Below are 25,234 nucleotides of genomic sequence, written 5' to 3' on the forward strand. Positions count from 1 at the left end.
TTCAATTTTAGAAAAATTTACAATTTTTGTTTCTTTCTAAATTCAGTATTGAGAAGCACCAAATTTTTTCAAAAAACAAGGATCACCGCTGCTACGTGAGCTGTCAGAATAATTCACAGAGCGTGCATAAAATGTAATTAAGTTTAAGCAACGCATTTTGAATTTTTTTTTTTTTAATTTTAACACAAATTAAGATATTTTCCAAAAATTCCATAATAATTCACTAAGAGCCAGGGATAGAGCGTTCGCCTTCCAATGAGCAGAACCGGATTCGAACCCCACAAACGGCTGGTCGATATGAATTCCACATCCGGCTTGCATCAACCACAGTGCTGGCGTGAAATATCCTCAGTGGTAGACGGATCATGGGTAAAAGTCCCCTTGCCGTCAGGCTAACCCTGGGATGTTTACGTGGTCTTCCTCTCCATGTAACGCAAATGCGGGTTATTTGGATCAAAAAGTCCTCCACGAAGGCATATTTCTCCCAATACTTGATCCAGGAGTTCCCTTGTTTTCTGGATTGGGTTCAAAATTACAAGGCAGGCAACGAACATCAGTAGTCGTAAACCCAAAAATTGGGTCAGCCTATTCAACGACGGTTATAAAAAATGATGGTTCGGTATTTTTAGTTCTTTCCAATAAGCCATCCATTCCAATCCATCGTCTGCAAAGCAAGAACATCTACAGAATAATTATGAGTGATAACAATGCCCTCTGTTGGTCAGGCAGAAATTCCTAACATCGTCCATGGAAAGTCGTACACACCCAAGAGAAATACAAAACTGTAGATAAAATGGAAATAATTTAATGTTCCTTGGGCTGCTTGCTACCAATCCGTGGCCCGGGAGTCGAGAATCACTGCTTTACAGGACTTCTATTTGAGAAGTTTGTCACCAACGGCTTTTCCACAAAATATCCATTGTCATGAACTGAGTTTCTTCAAATTATCAATAGTCGTGAACGGATTTTCCACAAAATATCGATTGTCATGAACTGAGTTACCTCAAATTATCAATAGTCGTGAACGGATTTTCCACAAAATATCCATTGTCATGAACTGAGTTACCTCAAATTATCAATAGTCGTGAACGGATTTTCCACAAAATATCGATTGTCATGAACTGAGTTACCTCAAATTATCAATAGTCGTGAACGGATTTTCCACAAAATATCCATTGTCATGAACTGAGTTACCTCAAATTATCAATAGTCGTGAACGGATTTTCCACAAAATATCGATTGTCATGAACTGAGTTTCTTCAAATTATCAATAGTCGTGAACAGATTTTCCACAAAATATCGATTGTCATGAACTGAGTTACCTCAAATTATCAATAGTCGTGAACGGCTTTTCCACAAAATATCGATTGTCATGAACTGAGATTCCTCAAATGATCAATAGTCGTGAACGGATTTTACACAAAATATCGACTGTCGTGAGCTGAGTTTCCTCAAATTATCAATAGTCGTGAATGGGTTTTCCACAAAATATCCATTGTCATGAACTGAGATTCCTCAAATGATCAATAGTCGTGAACGGATTTTCCACAAAATATCGATTGTCATGAACTGAGTTTCTTCAAATTAGTAATAGTCGTGAACGGATTTTTCACAAAATATCGACTGTCGTGAGCTGAGTTTCCTCAAATTATCAATAGTCGTGAACAGATTTTTCACAAAATATCGATTGTCATGGACTGAGTTTTCTCAAAGTATCAATAGTCGTGAACGACTTTTCCACAAAACATCGATTGTCATGAACTGAGTTTTCTCAAAGTATCAATAGTCGTGAACGGATTTTTCACAAAATATCGACTGCCGTGAAATAGATTTTTTTAACAACGATTATGAAATCTAAAATAAAATAAAAAAATTCCACAAAGCGTGCATGAAATGTGTGTAGAACAATTTTTTTCTTCTCCAATTTTGTCTAAAATTGAGATATTTTTCAAATATTCATCCTAGGCATGTGATGTTAAAAACAAAGATCTCTGAGAGAAGTGACAGGAGAGTAACAAAAACCCCGGGTCAGACTAGGTCGTTTCCTTGTACGACAGATAGAGAAGAGCTAATTGTTTTGGCTGTTTTTCACTCAGCGTGACAGTCCGTCGTCTGTCCATCCGTCTCGCCTACTTTTTTTAGCCTCTCTCTCTCTCTCTGTTCTGTTGCCAGACGATGCGAAACTCTCTCTCTCTTTTTATTTCAAGAGTCGCAGTTTATTTAAAGGGATTTTTGATGTAAGAGGGGAGTATATTTTCTCTACCTTCTCTCAACCGTATCAAGTTAACAGCCGCGAGGAATGACGTCTACCTGCATGAATCACATTCTTCTTCCTTTCACTCGATCATTGCATTTCATTTTTTCGGGGAATCCTTTTCCATTCGATATTCTTCAACCCTTTCAACACTTATAAAGAGGCTGGCAGCCACTGGTGAACTGCCAACTTTTTCCAAAAGGAAATTTTAAAAAAATTAAAGGTGCTTTTACGAGAACAGGGTGCGTAGCCAAATTATTCAACAAAAAATAAGCACTTTTCAAGTACTCAAAAAATATTTTTAAGCACTTTAAAAAAATATCATAATTAGGCTGAGTTGGAAAGTTTTTGACCATTGACGGCTTTATCTTGTTTTAACCGCCGTGTCAAAAAAAAAAAAAAAAAAAAAAAAAAAAAAACTTTTGGCATTGCTTTTGACACTTGTCAAAAATCATGAAATTTTGAATTATGTAAAACGAATGGCATTTTCATACGCTACGGACTGACAATACGTCGAAATAGATTGGGGTTGAATGAACGTTGAATAGAACAATGTGAAATGTCTTTTTGCATAATTCGTAGTGAAAATCAACATGGTAAAGGAAAAATCTCATTTCGAAAAAGGGAAAATTAAGCACTTATTAAAAACAACCAATGAAAAAAGCACCCTTAAGGGCTTTTAATAATCGAAAATTAGCACCTTTAAGCACTTTTTAAAAACGCTACGCACCCTGGAGAATAGTAAATGAATGGCTAGCTACAAAAGAGGGACAAGACACCAAAGTAGCATACAACTTCCTTAGTAATTTTTCCAGATATGCACTTAGTAAATTTCCGCTCCCAGACAGTCAATTAAAGGTGCTTTTTACGAGAATAATAAGTGAATGGCTAGCTAAGTAGATGGACAAGCCACCAAAGTAACATTTAACTGTTCCTTAGTATTGTTTCCAGATATGCACTTGGTAAATTTCCGCTCCCAGACTGTCAACCATCATAAGGACATTGTTCAGATAAAATAGAAAATTAATTAAGTTTAATTACTTAACATAAATAACACTCAATGCAAATTGTTTTAAAAACGAACATTCATAAGCGTGGCTGCAAACGTGAATAAAAAAATATATAAAATATATTCAACAGATCCTCTAAAATAATTCAAAAATGTTTGGTTAGTGTTGCGCAGTGTAGAGATTATTCCTCACAAAAGAAATTTTGGGGAGCGTTTTTTTTTTTTTTTTTTTTTTTGAAGGAAAATTAAATATTTAAAAATTGTATAAAACATTGTATTCTAAATTTTAAGTGGCTACATTATTACTGTTTGCGAACATTGAACAGATTTGAATGTAATTTTTTTTTTATTAAGTTAGTTATGTCTTTCAATGCACATAATTTCGAATAATCATATGTATAGAATTCAATTTATGAAGTTTGTAGCTTATTATTAAAATTTTAATAATACAAAATAATAATAATCAAAACTGATTTAAAAATAAAAAGTTCTAACTAAATAGAATAAAAATGAGGAAATATAGGAAGGCTTTACCTTTATTGCTATAAGTGACGATTGAATCGCTCATTTAAATTCTCAAGCAAAAAATAAGTAAAAATATATTTCAATGGGTAATTTTTCATTAACACTCCCAATTCTCAAAAATGCACCAAAAACAGAAGAATTTTTGATTAAATCAAGGGAAACTGGCGAAATCTAAATGAGTAAACAGATTTAATAAGAAACGCAATTGTTTTGATTGAAAAAAAAAACTATACGTTACGAAATTTTCAGCAAATTTCAGAAGATTTGTGTACTTTTTTCTAGAGTTCGAAAGGTAACATGGTATCAAGAATCTGAAAATTCCCTGAAAGCAATTCAGGTCTGGGAACTCAAGATTTAACCAAACAACTCGTAAGCTTAATTAAAATTACTCATAATTTTAACTAAGACTAATTTAAAATTACGAGTAAAAAATCGATGAAAATTTAAGTCATTACATTTTATAAATCGATTCTAGAAAATAAATAAATTCTTTTTTTAAATTTTAAATTGATGCATATAAAATAATGTACTTTAAAATAGTATAAAAAAAATTTATATTTACATTTGATTAGGTTATGTTATATTACAGTGTTTCCCAAAGTGTGGTACGCGTACTCCCAGGGGTACGAGAACAGTTTAGCGGGGGTACACGTTCTTGTGCGAAATATCTTACAACAAAAGAAAATTTCAAAAATTTTTATTTAAAAACAAAGCTAGCCATGAAAATTTACGATTACGTATTTTTCTAGTAGCTATTTTTTGCAGAGTTAACAGTTAATAATGAGTGGTGTCCACAGTCAGTTGTGATTTTTAACTTTTGTGCAATTTTTTTACAGTAAAAAATACATTCATATTTTTATTAGTGGTACACAGCATTACAAAAAATTTAGAAAGGGTACGCAAGTCGTAAGTTTGGGAAACACTGTCATATTAGTTCAATTTGGAATGTTATATTTGGTATATCAGTTTTAGTAAATATGTAAGATAATAAAATTTAAAAAAATAATCGTAATTGCAAAACCATATTGCAGTAATGTAGCAAAAGTAAAAAGTACTTTAAGAAAATCTATTTTTTGAACGCTCTCTTGCGGCAAAACCAAATATTTTTTTAGAATTTACTGTCATATAATTCCGTCATTAATTCATTGAATTATAATTTTCAAATACAAATTTTTGAATTCGATATAAATCAGGAAAAAAAAAGGAAACAAGGGTGATAAATACTAGAGTTAGAGACTAGAGTTAAAAAAGGGTATCCGCCCGATACCCATTTTCAGCTCTTGGGCTGAATTTAACTCGATTAGTAATTACCTCGAATCAGTGATTAGTTGACATCCAAATGTATAATAACATGCGCAGATCGAAATAGCCAGAAGACAGATAAATATCTACATCAATTACGCATTAATACTAATGCCAAGTTGACGTAAACTAATATTGTTTTCAATGAATCAATATTTCCAGTCACAGATGTTCGATTTTAGAACGTTATTGAGAATTCGCGTGAGGAGGAATGGAATATATAAATAAAAATACATTTAATTAAAAGAACATTTGAAGCGAAAAATTATTTATGCTCAGCAAGATAAATGATTTTGAAAGTTCAGAAAACACATTAAGCTACAACAAAAAGTGTACAAAAAAAAAAAACTAAAGAAATACAACTCGTATCACGAATTCAATGATGCGGGTACCATTCTTTACTTTTTTTTTTTACTTTCAACTTAATGTCAGTAAATATCTCATCGACCAACCGATTTGCTATTGTTATCAATCATTGTAAAAAGCATTGTACCGTGCTAAATACATCCTCTAAATGCTTTCACCATCTCATCCAAATGACTACACTACATTATTGTTAGCACTCTTATTATTCCAAAATGAAAAACCATATTCTCCTTAGGTGATACGAAAATAAGTTTTTTTTTTTTATCAGGAACATATTGATGGTATTACGTTACAGGAAATGACAGTTACTAATAGGCTTTCTATCAGGCTAATAGGCTTTCTAATATGCTAAATGCTTTCTCCATCTCATCCCAGCAAAAACATAAGTTCTGGCCATCTTCGAAATTACTGACGGTACTGATTGAAAAGTGAAGGTGCAAATTACTGTCAGCTGGGTTGATTGCTGGGCCACCCTATGAACTTTTGCCAACATTGTAGGAAGTGTTGGGCCTGTACATTACAAACAGCCGCATACCGTCAGTCTGTATCTACCCAATGGGCCACCAAGTTAAAGTTGTCTGCTGCCGCCAGTGAAGCGGTTGTACGAGTAACTGTAACTGTGAATTTATTGTTTAGAAAAAGAAGCACGTTGGATTCTTATAATTTTCAAAAAAGGTAAGGTTTTATTTTTTTCTATTACAATGAAGTTATTATTTTAATCATTTTTGATTTACTATTGTTCAAATATGTTTACGACGTGCAGATTTCGGTTTACAAAGAACCGCGTTTGAAGTGCTGTTTTGGCGCTATGTTTTAGATTGGCAATCATCTTTATTCAATTAATACATCATAATTAACACCTTTCTAAGATAGAATAATAAAAAATATTAAATTCAATTCAATGAAAATGTACAGACAAATGTTTTATCAACACCAAGATCGCCGCCAAATTTTTAGCGACAATCGAGCAGTAGCACGCCAAAAACAAATATAAATTCTGTTGTATGATGACTCTTTAAGTGCAATTCATAATATGTTGTAGCATATGATATAAATCAGGTTTATCTAAGTATATTATGAAAATAGGTTTGTATAATAATCAAGAATTTTCATTAAAACTTATTTCTTTATGTTAAATAATATTTAGATTTTAGTTAACTAATTGCTGTTAGTAATATTAAAAATTGTTTCTGTTATATGTATTTCATTTTAATGAAATTTTTGAGCTAAATTCAAGTGTAAAAATAAGTAAAGGTTTAATAATTTATACTAAATAGTTTAAATTAAGATGAAAAATTTATTTGTACATGTTAATATAAATAATTGCGAAGAATCGTGCTGTGAATTCTTAAACAACCTAAAAAAAATATAGATTATGGAAAGTTTTTTAGCACGCAGTTGCTCATACTTAATTGTCTATTGGCTAACACCACTTATACAAAAAAAAAATATTACAAAATTCTTTTATATTTTGAAATCAATGTTAAGTTACTTCATAATTTTTGTTAAGAGTTAAGTGAATAATGTTTTTATTGTGAATTTCAAGTTAATATTCATATAAAATAATGCCCGATTTTTATAGGGATTACAAAAATATATAAAAGTTCAATACAATATGAAAACAAAATTCATACTCAATAAAAATAACAAACAACTCTTTTTCTATTAGTTTTAAAAATGTTAGAAAACCTGTTAGCGCTCTCCATGAATTTCTATAGGTTTTCTTATTTCTTGCTGTGTTTATTATTAATTTAATGAACTCGCACTCGTATTGGTAACATGCGATCAAAATTTCTACTTTTCGACTAGTTAGAGTACTAAAATCTACAGGAGCTCTGTACTTGTTGACAATTTAAATTACAATCATTTCCTGACCGCTATAGACAGAATATAATACCATTTTATTTACAAGTACAACTTCTTAAAAGGATGTTTGACCACTTTCGAAGTAGCCGAGGTGCTTCAAATTTAACTTGTATTCTATTGAGAAAACAAGTTATAACTGCTTCCAAATCACTGAAAGCTAAATTTATAATAATTTTTTGCAGAGAATCTTTCAGTGGAAATAAAAGTTTTTCAATTAACTCCTTGAAAGATTTTCAATGCTAACCTTATATTTTGTGATCCTAGAGCCGAACTTAGAAAATTTTGTTGTTTTATTGTTGACAATTCTGTTAAGAAAATTTCCTGACCTACAAGTTATTTTTCTCATTCTAATTTCTGAAAAATATTATTCTAATTTTCATTCAAACGTTTTGAGTGCCCGTTGTGTAATGCTTTTTAAATTTTTGCTGAAAGTTAAGCGAAATTTTTTTTACTGTATATCTCAAGTTAATATTCACATGAAAGTAAGACCTTTTTTTTTCTTTTACCTCTTTAAATGTTAGAAAACCTGTGCCAGTCCTCCATGAATTTCTGTAAGTTTTATTACTTAATGTATTTATTATTTATTGAATTATCTCGCTTTCATGTTTGTAACAATGGTAACTTGCAATTGAAATTTCTACTATTTTCCAACTGGGTGAAGTACTGCGCCTCTGTTCTCATCAACTTCACTTTCCAAGTAGCTGAAGTGCTCCAAATTCAACTCTTATTCCATTGACAACTTACATCTTATCACTTAAAGGAATTTTTTTTTTCTTAAACTAAATATCAAATCCTTATATTGAGCTTTGTATGGAAGTGCTAGACTAATATAATTATTAATAATAGTTTATTAGACACAATATGCTTTAATATTAGATTCCATTGAACACTAATTTAAACGTAAATTTACGAGTAGTTTGAAACACGGCTTAACGAAAAAAATCTAGCCGCTTTTTTTTATTGATAATTTTCTTATTTTATTTTCATAATCTGTTTTGGCTTGAGCAAAATAGTTGTTGTTTGCCTGTCAGTCTGACCACAGCAAAGTGAGGGTTTAAACGCACATATTTTAAATTATTGTACTAGGGGGCGAACCATATGGAAACGACAAAAATTTGATTATAATCAATTTGAAAAGTTTTTTTCAAAATAAATTAAATTTCAAAAATGACTTTTATGTGAAACTGTTCTATTTTACATAAATTAAATTGAGAAAAGCAACTATTACCAACCAATTCCCCTGATACAAATTTTTAAATTTATTAATAATTAAAATGATTTATCAATTAACTTATTTTTTTTTTTTCATCATCTGCAGAATCTTTGATGTGCATAAATAATTTAATATTATTTTGAGAAGTAATATTTTAATTATTATTATTTGAATTATGATTTTAAAGAAGGATTAAGGACATTTTAATGTATTAAGCGAATTCATTTATAAAGTACAGTGAATTCTCACTTATGCACCAGTCTTTGGGACCAAGAGAAAAAGCGTATAAGATTTAAAAAACAGTAAGTTCATGCAAATAAGAAAAGCTTCAGATTCAGCAAAAGCTAAATTTACAATAATTTTTTGCCGAGAATCTATTAGTGGGAATAAAAAAATAAATTTCAATTAACTCTTAGGAAGATTTTCAATGCTAACCTTATATTTTGTGTTTTTTTTTTATTGTTGACAATTCTGTTAATAAAATTTCCTGGTCGAAAAGTTATTTTTCTCATTCTAAATTTCCTGGCCTACAAGTTATTTTTCTCATTCTAATTTCTAAAAAATATTTTAATTTTTATTTAATCTTTCTGGGTGTCCATTGGGTAATGCTTTTTAAATTTCTGCTAAGAGTTTACCGTAAAATATTTTTACTGTATACAAGGTAATATTTACATAAAAATATAACCTTTTTTTTTCCTTTTAGCTTTTCAACCTGTGCCAGTCCACCATGAATTTCAGTAAGTTTTTTAACTTTTATCATATGCAGAATCTTGGATGTACATAATTAATTTAATATTAGGTACTTTGAGAAGTAGTATTTTAATTATTATTACTTGAATTATGATTTTAAAGAAGAATTAGGGACATTTTAATGTATAAAGCAAATTTATTTATAAAGTGCAGTGAATTCTCCCTTATGCATCAGTTTTTGGGACCAAGAGAAAAAGTGTATAAGATTTTAAAAACAGTAAGTTCATGCACATAAGAAAAGCTTCAGATTCAGCGAAAGCTAAATTTACAATAATTTTTTGTGGAGAATCTTTAAGTGGAAATAAAAAAATAAATTTCAATTAACTCTTTGGAAGATTTTAAACGCTGGCCTTATATTTTGTGATCCTAGAGGCGAACTTAGAAAATTTTGTTGTTTTATTGATGACGATTCTGTTAATAAAATTTCGTAGCCTGCAAGTTATTTTTCTCATTCAAATTTCTAAAAAATATTATTCTAATTTTTACTTAATCTTTCTGGGTATCCGTTGTATAATGTTTTTTAAATTTCTGCTAAAAGTTTACTGAAAAAATTTTTTACTGTATATCTCAAGTTAATATTTACATAAAAATAAGACCCTTTTTTTTCCCTTTTAGCTCTTCAAATGTTGGTAAACCTGTGCCAGTCCACCATGAATTTCTGTAAGTTTTATTACTTTTATCATCTGCAGAATCTTTGATGTGCATAAATAATTTATTATTTTGAGAAGTATTATTTTAATTATTATTATTTGAATTATGATTTTAAAGAAGGATTAGGGACATTTTAATGTATTAAGCGAATTCATTTATAAAATACAGTGAATTCTCATTATGCTTCAGTCTTTGGGACCAAGAGAAAAAGTCCATAAGATTTTAAAAACAGTAAGTTCATACAAATAAGAAAAGCTAGATAGAAAAGTTTCAATAGCTGAATAAAACTACAAATAGTCGTGAATAGCGGCTAAACCTTCTAATTGTTTTTAATGATTTCGAGTAATGTTTTTGTCATCTCTGTTTTCGCGTAAACTGAGTAATAGTAATCGCTATAGCTTTACATTCCTTGACCAAAAACTAACGTTTTAATTGGTGGGGGGAAAGACACTGCTAGATAAATTTTGAAAACATATGGGTGGTATATATGGTGGTTTCAATGTGGGTGGTGTGATAGATAAGACACCTTATTCAAATTCATATAAAAAAAATGTCTTCCTAGAAACAATAAAGGTGAAAAAAATCCCATAGGGAAGAAAAATGAACTGTATTACTAGATCCAGTAACTTATTTCCTTTTATCTGTAACGAAGATTGTTTATTTGCTTTAAACTGAAAACTTTTTCTAAAAAATTGGATTATTTTTTTCTATTTAAACAAAAAATAAAATCAAAATTTTAGACTTTTAAAAAAAAATTGTGTGCTGAATTGAAATATTTATTTTCTGAATGATGCATAAAGAATTATAATTATTATAATTTTCCTATATAATGATCAAGGGCCTTTGAAAACCTTTGTATATATGCAAAAGGCACATAAAAGAGGTGGCGCAGAAGTGATTGGTCACTGTATGTAGTTTTATATTTTAATAATGGTTATTAATTTTCATTTTAATCGTTCACTTCCCTATTCAATGAAAAAAAGTGTTATATTTATAAATTTTATTGATGTATATAAAATATTTTTTAAAAAATTTTATTAAGTACAGTAAGATTTTGATTGTGAAAACACAATCATATTTAAAAACCTACCTTGTTAACATAGCTTAAAAACGTGTAGGTTAAAGAGAAAAAAAAAAAGTAACGACAAAGTACTGATTTGAAGCATCTTGAAACTAACCTGTACAATATTGAATGCCTTCTAAGACATTATTTGGTAGAAAAAATTTTTGCGATAAGAACAATTTTTTAGTCCAAGCAAATAAAATGCCCCGTAAAAGTTAAAAAATTCTTAATAAAATGTGTAAGTAAATTTAATTTATGGTAACTAAGAAATAATGTTAATAACACCTACATTTCACTTATTTATCTATTCTTCAATAGTACAAAATATTTTTATTTGGCAAAAATATATACACCTACCTTTTTAAAAACAAAAAAGTTTTCTTGAAACAGAAGTTTAAAATGTAAACACATTAGGAATCTCTAAACTAACATTTAAGTGCGACAGAAGCAAAAAGATTATAGAAATCTTACGATTTTATGAGTTAAACGAGATGAAAAACATCAGAACCAGTTTAATTGCATATTGAAATGTTGAAGTTATTAAAGATTCTTTTTTAACTTTCCGCCCTATAAACGGGTTGTGGTTGTGTGACGTGGGCGACCCTGCTTCACCACAGGTGCCCACTGGGTAACGAGAAGAAAGTAGTAGTTCTGGCATTCCTGTGGCCAATGGGACAACCCCCCAATGCCTGCAATTTAAAAAAAAAAAGGGAAAAAAGTCTATAATAAGGAAACGCCCATTGTAACGCTCCTGTCCTTGGGCAATCAAACAGGTTTAAATGTTTTCAGTCTAATTTTTCTCTGAATTATTCATTAGATTTAAATAAGTTTTGTTTCTTTTTATTTGTGGCCCATAATGTGTGTATCCTATTACAGAGTTTATTTGCTAGAATTCGAAAAGTATATGTTGAAAGTGGTTAATGTGCAACTCCTGCTATTCTAATCTACAGAAAATGACAACTAATTTTTCTGTATCAAATAAAAATGCAGTGTACCTCCTCGAGAAGGGCCAACCGTCCTCACTGCCCTTTGACGACACTGTCTGATAATATTCCTTTTAAAAAATTTAATGTGTAAATGATGATTACACACTTTTAAAATTATTCGTGTTAATAAGTTTGATTCAGATACCATTACAAATTTTTGCTTTGTTAATTCTCAACTGGTTAAATTTTTAAAAGATTTTTTTAGTATCAATAAGTTTATTAAAAGATTTTTTAAAAAAATTTGAAATGAATATTTTTTTAAAAAATATGTACCTTTCAATATTTATTTTTAATTAATCGTTTATTAGTTAATAGTTTAAATTATGGAAAAAGCCTTCAAGTTTAACAATATTTTTTTCTATTGCACAATGATTTTCTATTAGCATGTTTTTTTTCTTTGTAAGCTACAAATTTTTCTCATTTTGATAATGGGTGAGAACTACTTTTTGAAATATACATGTAAAATAGTAGGTATAGGATGGTAATTTTACAGTTGTTAAGAATCGAATTCAGCTGTTACATAATGGTACACATTTTGTTAACTATTTACGGTGTTAATTAAAAGCCCTTTAAAAACTCGGTGTACCCTTTTTTTTTTAGGAAGCACCTTTCCCTTTTTTATTCCTAGGCATAGTAATGGAGTATTTAACAAATATTTTTTGTTAAAAGAAGGAACTAAATTAATAAAAAAATTTGAAGAAAAGAAATTTCATCAGAGATGTAAACAATGTTATTAATATTTATGTAAACTTTTCATTTTTTGTCTTACATCTATACCAGTTATATAAAGACATTACGGAAATCGTGACATTGGTCAAATCTGTCGTTATTCTTATCTAGTTCTTGTGTTTTTTATATGAGGAAAACATTAATTTCACAAAGCATCACCATTAAAGTAATTTAAGAATTTATTTATTTATAAAGTTATTACAGAATTGTAAAATTATCTGCCTTTTTAACTAGCAAATTTTGAGCAACCTTTTTTCATATGGTTTCAATTCTGGTTTCAATTCAATACATATTATTGTTTTGATGCCTATTTTAATATGAAAAATGTTGTAAATTTTGAAATTTTTTTTGTCAAGGGTATACAATTAAAAATTTAATCATAAAAGTAAAGCGAAAAAGAAATACTATTGATACATTCGTGCATGTAAGTAATATATATTTAAAAGTAATTTTTCTTCTATACCTTTCCTTGAAACAATAATTTACATTAGAATATCATAATTGTTTTAAATATTAAATGCAATAAAATTGAGCACCATAAAATTAATGAAGAAAAAACTGCATGTTTTTTAAAATTAAATATTTTCTGAGAAAAGGTGAGCACAAAATTAAACACCCTGAATAACTTTTCATTTAACAGTTAGATTTTCATGTACTAGTTGTCAATCTTAATGGATTCGTGGGTCAATATTCAATAATTTCATTCAGAAAGGAATTTTATGTTCAAAATCTTTCTAAATTATAAGACAGGTGTATGTTTTGCATGGTGTTACTAATTTGAAGACTAATTTGATGAGTCAAAATTTATCAATGAAATGATAAAAGCAAAAACTTTTCGATAGAAATTTTAGTTTTAAAAGCTCATTTTCACAAAAATACTTATGTTTTTAAAATATACGATTTGCATAATTTTTATTTTATTATCCTCTCTTTCAGGAGAACTCTTCTGTGCTATTCCAAGTGATTCTATGTAGACAAAGATATGATTTCTCTGTTGTTATTATTATTTTTAAAATTAAATTGAAATTTGTGTAATATTTGTATTGATTAAGATTATGTCTTTGTATTTATATGTCTTTGTATAATAAAATGTTTGCAAGAGACAATGTTGATTATTCATTTAACTAATTTCAGGGTACATTCAATTCATTACATGACTATCTACATTAGTACATTTTTGTCCAATACACCTATTTTTTGTTAAATTTGCTGCAAGACTAAATATAATCAGTAAAACATGAATTCATGATCAGTATCGCACTAAATGATCATCTCTGGACAGCCTCTTAATATTATCGGCTGTAGGTTGTATTTATTTTTGTATAGGGTACAATAGTATCACTAGATTCCTTAAGAACACAGCTTTTATTTTAAAATATATATATACTGACTACAAGCTATTATAGACATATATATTGACTTCAAGTTAAAACTTGAAAAATTACTTGTGAGATACAGAATTTTCATAATTCTGGACAGCAGTTTTATTATTCTGCTTTTAAGTAGAATATCACTGTAAAGAAAAGATTATTACATATGTTTACCTAGTTTAAAAATGTATTGATAAGTGGAAGCATAGATTGTGCACAGCAAATCTTTAGGACTAAGGGGTTGAACTGTGTAAAAAATATTCTTTGCATAAAACAATTTAAATGAAAAAATTAACCTAGAAATATTTTCTTAGTTCATATATTAATAATTTATTCAGAAATGTATTAGATAGCTAGATATTTATTTAGCTAATTGAATTAAATAAAAATTAGGTTTGTGGGTTTTAATTACTCCTGTAACTAGGTCAATGACCTCTCGTAAACCTCTATAAACTAAAGGGATGCTGCTGGGTGTATATAAATTGCTGGCCCTCAATTATTGATTCATTGATTACCCTCTACTGGAAAATGTCGGGCAATCACTCACCCAGCGCGTTTTAGACAGTAACTGCTGGGTTAGGTACTACCGGCCATCGATAGGCCGGTATTGTTGGCTCGACAGAAGGCCAGCCATTCACTTTAGTACAGTTGAAAGTGACTTTTGCCGGCACAGACCCGTCGCTTTAGCTGGTGGCAAACAGCAGTTTTGTGGTGCTGGACCTACAGATTTTTTTTTGCTGGGATCCAAAGGACTATACTACATTATTGTTCGCACTCTTATATTCCAAAATGAAAAACCATATTCTCCTTAGGTGATACGAAAATAAGTTTTTTTTTTTTTATCAGGAACATATTGATGATATAGCGTTACAGGAAATGACAGTTACTAATAGGCTTTCTATCAGGCTAATAGGCTTTCTATCAGGCTAATAGGCTTTCTAATATGCTAAATGCTTTCTCCATCTGATCCAAAGGACTATACTACATTATTGTTCGCACTCTTATATTCCAAAATGAAAAACCATATTCTCCTTAGGTGATACGAAAATAAGTTTTTTTTTTTTAATCAGGAACATATTGATGGTATTATGTTACAGGAAATGACAGTTACTAATAGGCTTTCTATCAGGCTAATGTTACGGAAAATGACAATTGCTAATAGGCTTTCTATCAGGCTAAAAGTCTAAATGTTTTCTCCATCTCATCCAAATAACTACACTACATCATTGTTCGCAATCTTATATTCCACAATGAAAAACCATATTCTCTTTGGATGATGCAAAATAAGTTATTTTTTATCAGGAACATATTGATGGTATTACGTGATATTAAAAAACATAGATTAACTAAGTCAGTCTATGTATTTAATATCATGAAATACGAGTTCTAAGTCCTATTGTAGGCCATTTTTTAAAAAAAATAGTTGATGGATTCATAAAGATTGCCCACATTTAAATACCATGGAATAAGAGTTTTAAATTTCATTAATTAGCCTTTTTTTTAATTGTTACATTTGAAAATTTGTCAATAATTTAAATTAATATCACTGAAAACAAGTTTTAACTTCCATTAAAAAGCCATTAAAAAAAAAATTTTTTTTTTAAAAGCCTGATAGATTAGCTAAGTTAGTCTATAAGCTGAATATCACGGAATATGAGGTCTAATATGTATTTAATATCATTGAATACGAGTTCTAAGTCCTATTTGTAGGCCAGTTTTAAAAAAATAGTTGACGGATTCATAAAGATTGTTCACATTTAAATATCATGGAATAAGAGTTAGTTTTAAATTTCATTAATAAGCCTTTTGTTTAAGTGTTAGCATTTAAAAAATTTGTCAATAGTTTAAATTATATCACTGAAAACAAGTTCTAACTTCCATTAAAAACCCATTTTAAAAAAAAAGGAAAGAAAAACGGGTGATAGATTAACAAAGTTAGTCTATAAGCTGAATATCATGGAATAGGAGGTCTAATATGTATTTAATATCATTAGTTTTAAATTTCATTAATAAGACTTTTGTTTAATTGTTAACATTTGAAAATTCGTCAGAAGTTTAAATTAATATCACTAAACGCAAGTTCAAACTTCCATTAAAAACCCATTTAAAAAAAAGGAAAAAAAATAAATAAACGGGTGATAGATTAGCTAATTTAGTCTATAAGCTGAATATCATGGAATACGAGGTCTAATATGTATTTAATATCATTAGTTTTAAATTTCATTAATAATACTTTTGTTTAATTGTTAACATTTGAAAATTCGTCAAAAGTTTAAATTAATATCACTAAACGCAAGTTCAAACTTCCATTAAAAACCCATTTAAAAAAAAGGAGAGAAAAAAAAGAAGAAAAAAAACGGGTGATAGATTAGCTAAGTTAGTCTATAAGCTGAATATCACGGAATACGAGGTCTAAATCGTAAAGTGAAATGTTGCGAAAACGAATCGTCATTGGGTAATGGTTTAAAGCCAAGCATAACTAGGTTTACAGCCGACAGTGAATTATACACGGTCATTTGCACCAAATAAACGCCTGTAACAGGGACAGAAGAAAAAAAATAAATGAATAAAAATAAAAACTGCTCATTTCGGCCTAAACTTCATTCGTAACAGCCTATAAGTTCATTCGAAGTTCACGGCAGACAGGATTTAATTGAGGGAGAACGAATGGAACAGTGATATTGTTGCATGTCAAAAAAACAACTTTTTTTTTTTTCAAATATCTCGACACCAACACATTCTAATGTTATGAACGATAAAGCATTTTTATAACTTTGAAAATATAACACAAATATATATTGACACGGTATAATTTTTACTTTTCACTTCTTTTCGCAACGATTAAAAATACATTTATTTATTATTTTAATTTATTCATTTATTTATTTAATTTCTTTTTTTTTTTTTTTTGTCTGATATTTCCTGAAAGAAAAGTGATTTTAAGATTTTATTGTGTAAGGACATAATACTTGTTCGTCGTATAGAGGCAAATATAAATCGATAAAAATTTAAAAAATATATATATAAATATTAAACCGTTTTAAATACACAAAACACAATTAAGCACAAAACTTATAACATGTTACAAAAGCAGAAAAATGAAGTCTCAGTCAATAAAAAATTCATAGTAAGTTCATTTTTTTTCTTCCCTTTTTTTTTAATAATTGTCCGCCTCAGGGTGCGTAGACAGATTTTTCAACAAAAAATAAGCACCTTTTAAGTACCTTAAAAAGCACTCAAAAAATATTTTTAATCACGTTCCAAAAAAAAAAAAAAATCATAATTAGGATATGTGTAGCAATAAAAATTATTTTTTCTATCGTTTAAAGTTTTTAATTTATAAACACAAAATCAATAAAATTCAAAAACATTTTCAAAAACTTTACACAATCATGATAAAATAAATAGTTTCTGATAAATATTGCAGAGAAAATTGTGAAAATTATGAATTTTCTTTTTCTTTTTTTTTGTTATTTACAACGACAATCATTACGGCAAAGAAAAAAAAATCTCTTTTTAAAAGATAGAAAATTAAGAACTTTTTACAAATCCCGAACAAAAAATCTACCTTTAAGGGCTTTTAAAAAACAGTAAATCAAAGATAGGCAACTTTAAGGACTTTTTTAAAAACACTACTCACCCTGTTTACATTGTAAGATTAAGAAAAACACGTTTGTAGTAGTTCAGCTCATTAAAAGAAAGATTATCTATTATGTGTATTATAGGTAAACAAAAAATGAATCCAACATACAATAATTAACAAAATTATTATAAGCAGTTTTTCGGATGAATTGGAATTTTTGGTACAAAACTCAATTCTTTTAGTTCTTTCATTTCCATTAGCGTTCATAGAAAAAAACACTTTTAAGTCAAACAATTGAAATAGTTTTCAAAATTTTTATTCGGTGTCGACGTCTCTCTTTTATTGTCAACTGAAATTTTGAACGCATTCCGATGTGAATTTAAAAGCTAAAAACTACAATAAATAAATAAATAATTTTAAATATCACATTTTTCAAGTGTATCTAAAAAGAGAAAAAATAAATCCATTTTTGTCACGCGTAAAACGAAAAACTTACTACCAAATACATAGCTGCCAACATAGATAGAAAAAATTCCAGTGGATTTTACGAAACAATATAAATTTCATGATATTTGTTGAATCATGTACTAAATATTTACACATAGATGACTATAAAAATCCCTAAAATTCCCTAAGTAGAAAAACTGCAATATTTTCCAGCTATGATTGACATTAAACCTACTTGAAATGTTATGTATTATGTTTGCTCATGATTTCCAATATGATTTAGTTCATCAAAGATAATTAAAAGATTTTTTTAATTAATTTAAAAAGAGAGATATTAAGAGAAAAATAAACCGAACATTTTAGAACAAAAAAAAAGTTCTGAACTGAGGTCTATAAACGAGGTTCGCTTCACTTTGTATTAGTAATACTTATTTAAATATTCAAGCAAGTAAGCAATAATCTGTACAAAAATTCAATTTCAATAGGGTTATTTTTTTTTTTTTTAAGAAACTTACTCAATTTCAGGGAATTTTCTAAAATGTACAAAAACCAGAAGAATTTTAATTAAACCAGTAGATCAAGAGAAACTAGCAAAATCTACTGGAAAATCCAGTAGAGTTGGCAGTTACGCAAATAAAGTCCCCCATACGTATTTCGAAGTTATTTATCATTTTAGGGGTGACAAAAATAAAATTATTCACACTTGAAAAATTATTATCACTTGAATTTCATAAGGCCTTACAGCACCTTAAAAATATCAAGAAAGGAGAAACAGACCGCGAAGGTATTGCCCTATGTTAACAGGTCGATCCAATGTCTCAACAAGTCACCGTGTTTATTAGTTACAATTCATTAGGTAGTTTCATTTACCGTTAAATCATAATCATTAATTACAGTTACGATATCTTTTTAATTGTTATCATAACTTAATTTGTATTTTAATATAACTTATTTAATGCTTTATTTTATAACCGCTGTTGAACAGTCGACCCCAAGTTTTGGGTTTACGACTACTAATCTTCAACTCCGCAGCCTTGTAATTTTGAACCCAATGCAGAAGACAAGGGAACTCCTGGATCAAGTATTGGGAGAGATTTTCTTTCGTGGAGGACTTTTTGATGGAACTAACCAGCAATTGCGGTTTACATGGAGAGGGAAACCAGAAAATCCCCACGGATAGCCAGACGGCAAGGGGATTCTAACCCATGACCCGTCTACCACTGAGGATATTTTACGTCAGAACTATGGTCGGTGCGAGCCGGATGCAGATTTCGTATCGACCAGTCATAGCTAGGGTTCGAACTCGGTTCACCTCATTGAAAGGCGAACGATCTATCCCTCTTATTAAACATTTATTTTAATGCGACTGTTTGTCCCACCCCCCCCCTTTTTTTTAAAAAAAACTTAAAAGCCCTGTTTTTAGAAGGATGATTCACGTTTCCGATCAGAAAAGTTCCAATTGAGGAATTAAGGATAAACTTTGACCAGTGGAGGTTTCACGTGGATGGAATTTAATTCAGAATTAATTAAAAAAATTAATTAATTTTGAAGGGATCTTGATCACTCTCAATCTGAATGATTGGGTTCAACGTTTATGGGGGGGGGGGGGGTTAGAAGGATAGGAACAAAAGGATTCCGGAAGCCTGAAGGAGAAGTTGAAAGGAGATACGAAAAACTGATGAAATATGAAAGTAGAGATGGGAAAAGGATTTTTAAAAAAAAAATTAAGAGATAGATTTTAATGGAAATTGAAGTAGAGATAAATATGAAAGTAAATAAAGAGAATGCAATACAGGGTTATTAACTTCTTAAGCACTCAAAAATATTTTTAAGCACTATATACATTAACAAAATGCAAAATAATTTTCAAAGACTTTACATGTTCATGATAAAATAACGAGTTTCTGACTAAGATTTCTTTTCTTGATTATATTAGGCATTATAAAAAGATCAAGAGATTTTTCGGTTCGATATCAGAGGGTGGAAAATGAAGAGAGAGTGAATATCTTGCAAATAGAGAATGCCTGAAATAGAGAATATCTTGCAAAATGCAGCAGAGTTGCACACGAGAGTACAGTAATCTCACCAAACTCGCAAGTATTTCATCAAACATGCTAAATGATTGGCGCTTTCGCACCCTATGGACCGACGGTAAGCTGAAATAGATTGTGGTTGAATGAATTGTGAAAACATTGAATAGAACAAGGTGAAAAGCACGACTTTGTTTTATACGTGGCGAAAATCGACACGGTAAAAGAGAAAAATATCATTTTAGAGGGAAAATTGAGCACTTTTTAAAAACGCTACGCACCATGCTTTCAAATCCTGCTTAATTTACATTAAGTGAATATTATTCATAGTCATTTAGTAAATGTGAGTCAGTTACATACCAATTCAACTGATAATTTAGTAATTTTTAGTGCAAGTAGTGTTTTAGTACGTGTGACGGTTATTTAGTATGGCTATTAAGTATGGAAAAGTTTACAAAATTTAAATCAGTTGAGATAAAAAGTAATTTTTAATTTAGGAATTAAAAGTCAGCTATTTATGATTTAGTACGTGTGAAACAGTTATTTAGTACTTACATAAATGTGGGCCAGTTAATTAATAATTCAACTATTAATTTAGTAAGTGCTCTTCAGTTAATAATTTAGTAAGTGGTAGTCTGTTATTTAGTGAATTATTAATTAATAATTTCGCGTCCCTTTTTTTTTTACTTAAAAAGAAAACATACGAGACAATGGGGGTGTATGAAATATAATGGAATACATCAAAAAAACTAAACATGGTGGGACGATTCGGATCGTCTAAATTCACACTTACACTAAATTTATGATGTGCCAAAACATTTAAAAATAGGAGATACCACGACCTGCCAAATACATATTTCTCTCGATGAAATACCCCAACACTACGAGGCGAGTTTGGTGGCGAGAAAGAAAGAAAAAAAAGAGGTTGAAACAGGCACTTCAAACAGTTTTGGATCTATTTTCGATTGGCGAAGAAAAACATTTTTCTTGGAACGGAAGGACTAAAAAACGACAGGGAAAGCACTCATAAAATACTACAAGAGGTGAAAGGAAAAGTCGGCTATGAGGAAAAAAAGAACATAAAACACATACTTCAGCAGTTTAATTTTAAGCATAAGCTAATTCCCAACGAGCAGTGCCAACTTCTTCCCCAAAAACTCCCGCATAGAATTATTACAAGGGGATAGGGGGGAAAGAAAGGAAAAAGTGGGCGGTAAATTTTACTTTAACTTTTCTTTCAACACTTTGACCATTTCTTTAAATAAAAAAATTCATACTTCCCAATGGGCTTTTTTTTTTTCTATCGTTAGAAAGTCTGGTAAAATGGGGGGAAAAAATTGTCTCACTTGGCGAGGAAAAAAGGCGACTGAAAAAAAATCAATAACATAAAAAAAGAACGCGAAAGAGAAAAGCCATCTAAAAATACTTGCCTAATGAGTCTTGGAAAGACGACGGCGAAAGAAAATTAGGCCAAACATTTTTCTTATTTTTTTAAAGTCCCACCAGTAAGGTGTTAGACTGATAGTTCCTTCTTTTTTTTTTCTCTCTCTTCCTTTTAGATTCCATAGATAGTATTTGCCTACAACGTCTCGTAAATAGTATTTACATATCAATAAATCTTGTGTCGTTAATTCATAGATATAAATACAGGGTTTTCTGTATTATCCCACCAGCGGAATATATTTCTAAGAATCCTTAATCAAATATTAAACTTCAAACTTACACAAAGGATCACAAATTAATATCGAAGCAATTAAAAAATACTATAAAAATCAAACAAATCATTAAAGAGGAAGTCGGTATTTTATTTTATAACCGTCGTTGAACAGACGACCCAATTTTTGGGTTTACGACTATCAATGCTCAACTCCGCTGCCTTGTAATTTTGAGCCCAATCCAGAAGACAAGGGAACTCCTGGTTTGAGAAATTTTGCCTTCCTGTAGGGGTTTTTTGATGAAACTAACCCGCATTTGCGTTACACGGAGAGGAAGACCACGAGAACCTCGCACGGTTAGCCTGACGGCAAAGGGTCTCTAACCCATGATTCGTCTACTACTCAAGATATTTCACGTCAGCACCATGATTGGTGCAAGTCTGATGCGGATTCATATTGACCAGCCATCGCTGGATTCGAACCCGGTTCACTTCAGTGGGAGGCGAACGCTTTATCCCCTGAGCCACCCCCTGCTCAGGAAGTCGGTATTGAAAACATCGAAACCTGCTTAGTTGCCATCAGGGTTGCAAGAAACCCGAGTTTTTGTAGAAAAACCCAGTAAAACACACTTTATGGTGGGTTTTTCAGAGTGGGTTTTACCCAGTAAAACCCGGGTTATTTGTTATTTTACTTTATTATTATTATTTTCTCAATTAAGTCTTCTAGCTAAAATTCAGAATTAAAACAATTTTTTAATAAAATGGCGCTCAAAGCTATTTTGCCAACGAAAATGAAAATTAAATAAACAAATAAAATAAATTTTAAAAAGCTGCAGTTTTAAAGTTGTGTCTAACTCAAATAACTCAAGCCAAAGCTTTAGATTTTTAATTTTAAAAAAAATTAAAAATTTAAACTTTATTATTCTGCTGGATAGACTAACACTTCATTTAAATAATAATAATTTTTAAAAAAAAGAAACTCCTTTTATGACAATTTTCAACCTAGATGAATAGCAACCTAGATGGAACTAACTTTTTAAATAACAACGAAAACGCTTTTTATTCACTAAAAACTGCTAATTTTTTTCATATTCACATTCTGCGACATTTTTATGATAGACATGGAGTTTTTGCTGGCTAGATGTGAACACAAATGAACCTTAACAGTTATAAATAACTGTTACTTACGAACTCAAAACATTTATAAAAAAGAATTATGCTTCTGCAAACCTTTTCGTTACCACTTGTCACATATGTTACACATAAACCGCAAAACTATGATGTCCTAATTCAATAAAATGGCGCCCTGTGCATGAATTCATTAAACAAAGTTATTGAAAATAGTGTGTATTTAGCCTTGATTAACTCCCACAATTGGATCTGCATAAGTCGACCTCAATCTGAGATGCCGAAGAAGTCATCCTTCAGGAGCCGGTTCCCATGGCGACGAGGCGCCAAGTCACCATCCTCTTCATCCCTACTGTCTCAAGTAGTTCTTCACTTCTGTTTCATGTGTTCATAAAATGAATAATTGCATCGGGACAGGAGAGTAAAACGATTGCAAAATTGAAAGAAAACTGGAACACTTCAACAATCACAAGATATTAAAAAAATAAAAGAGTTCCCCAAGATAAATTCAAACATTTAATACGAGTTGATGATGGCCTATACAGACTTTCAATTAAGGAAAAGCAAACACCATTTCCAAAGTTTTGAAATCTAATTTATTATAATTACATAATGGCAACAAGATGCAATGATATATCTTTTTTTTTAAAAAAAGAGGACGTCCATTCCTCATGAGGGGGTAGAGGGCAGCACATTTAGAAAATTTTACGACAAAATTTACTTCGTTTTTTTTTTTTTTTTTTTTTTTTCTTTTCTTTTTATGCAGCTTCTTTCATTACTAATAAACTCATGCCTTTAGAGCTAGTTACCATCATAATCGATTACACTTGATACCGGTAAGAAATTTTTTTCAGGATACGTAGCCAGATTTTATAACAAAAAATAATCACCTATTAAGCACTTTCCAAGCACTCAAAAAATATTTTTATTCACGTTTCAAAAAAAAAAAAAAAAAAAAAAAAATTCATTATTAGGATCTGCGCAAAAATTTAAAAAAAAATTCTATCGTTTAAAATTCTTTATTCCTACCCATAAAATCAATAAAATTCACTAGCATTTTCAAAAACTTCATATAATCATGATAAAATACCTAGTTTCTGATAAATACTGCAGAGAAAATTGAGAAAATCAAGCATTTTTTGTAATTTAGAACGACAATCGACACGGCAAGAAAAAAATCTCTTTTAAACAGGCAGAAAATTAAGCACTTCTTACAAAAAGCACTTTTAAGGGCTTTCAAAAAAGTAAATCAAAAATAAGCACCTTTCAGCACTTTATAAAAACGCTACGGACCCTGTTTTCGGTACTTAACCACTTTGTAGGCGCAAGCGATGAAGTTGCCCACAAAAATTGACCCGTGCATGTAAATTCATTTTTTTTTTTTTAAAGTTTTGGTGATGTCTATTTAAAAAAAAACTAGAAAAATAAGTAAAATGACCGAATTCACTTGCACCAGCGAAATGGAAAAGTTCTTTTTTAAAACAAAACAAATAAAAACAAACCATATTTCAAAATTTTTAAGTCATTAACTACATTATTTTGGAATTCGATAAAATTGTTGTGATATTCTGCGCAACATTATGCCTCACACGAAGATGAGGCATAAATAAATCTTTTAAAGTCTTACAAAAAAAAAAAAAAAAAAGTAGTGCATACCCCTCCAAACACAGAAAGGGCTGTTTATTTTTGCTTGGCTTAGCAAACCAGAGGGGGAGTATGAACAATGATTACGTAATGCACTAGAATCTCAATTTCAGAATGCTTCTAATACTTAAAAAGTACACTTGGAAATATTTTGAAATTTAAGTTAAATTAGGTGGGGGGGGAAGTTAAGTTAAAGTAAAGCTTTCAAGGAGCTTCAAAAATTTTATAAAATAAATTAAGACGAATATTTTGTTGTCTTTTATTAAAATTAAATCCTAAAATTCTTGAATTTTTCTTATTTATATATTTATTTCACCAATGCCCACCTGGAGAATGACCTTCCGTCATACAGGCATCTAAAGGGCAGATTTGTTGACCACTCTTTCAGGGACACCATATTAGGTGGGCCAACGTTGCTCCCACAGCAAGGACAGAGAATGAAAGAACATCCATGTCTTGCCCGGGATTCGAACCCAGAAACATTCTGATGCAAGGCCCTGACCCCTTCACAGGCCGGTCGGCAAATTCTTTAAAATAGATTACTACAGGGAAAGTTAAAAGGCAAAAAAACAGGGGGTGGGAGATACAACTTACGTCACATGGGAAGCGCAATTTGATTATCATTGCGCTGCGCCAAAAAACATGCTTACATAATATTTGAACG

The 25,234-nt window shown here is 30.0% G+C and overlaps 1 protein-coding gene and 1 long non-coding RNA gene across 9 annotated transcripts in view; one reads left to right on the plus strand and one right to left on the minus strand.

The window, feature by feature from the left end:
• Snoo (Sno oncogene) overlaps window positions 1–25,234 on the minus strand; it is a 441,297-nt gene that overhangs the window by 136,513 nt on the left and 279,550 nt on the right. The window lies entirely within an intron of this gene.
• LOC147815963 (uncharacterized) lies at window positions 5,830–13,820 on the plus strand. 8 transcript variants are annotated; one of them, XR_015431478.1, is made up of 5 exons: window positions 5,830–6,131; window positions 7,844–7,873; window positions 9,239–9,272; window positions 9,901–9,945; window positions 13,651–13,820. It is a non-coding gene; the product is annotated as an uncharacterized LOC147815963 (long non-coding RNA). The 8 variants fall into 8 exon arrangements; XR_015431477.1 differs by having other exon boundaries at window positions 9,239–9,945; XR_015431479.1 differs by having other exon boundaries at window positions 9,901–13,820.

This window comes from Parasteatoda tepidariorum, chromosome 2 (assembly GCF_982258835.1).
Source record: "Parasteatoda tepidariorum strain Cologne lab strain chromosome 2, Ptep-v5.0, whole genome shotgun sequence".
Classification (NCBI taxonomy): Eukaryota; Metazoa; Arthropoda; class Arachnida; order Araneae; family Theridiidae; genus Parasteatoda; species Parasteatoda tepidariorum.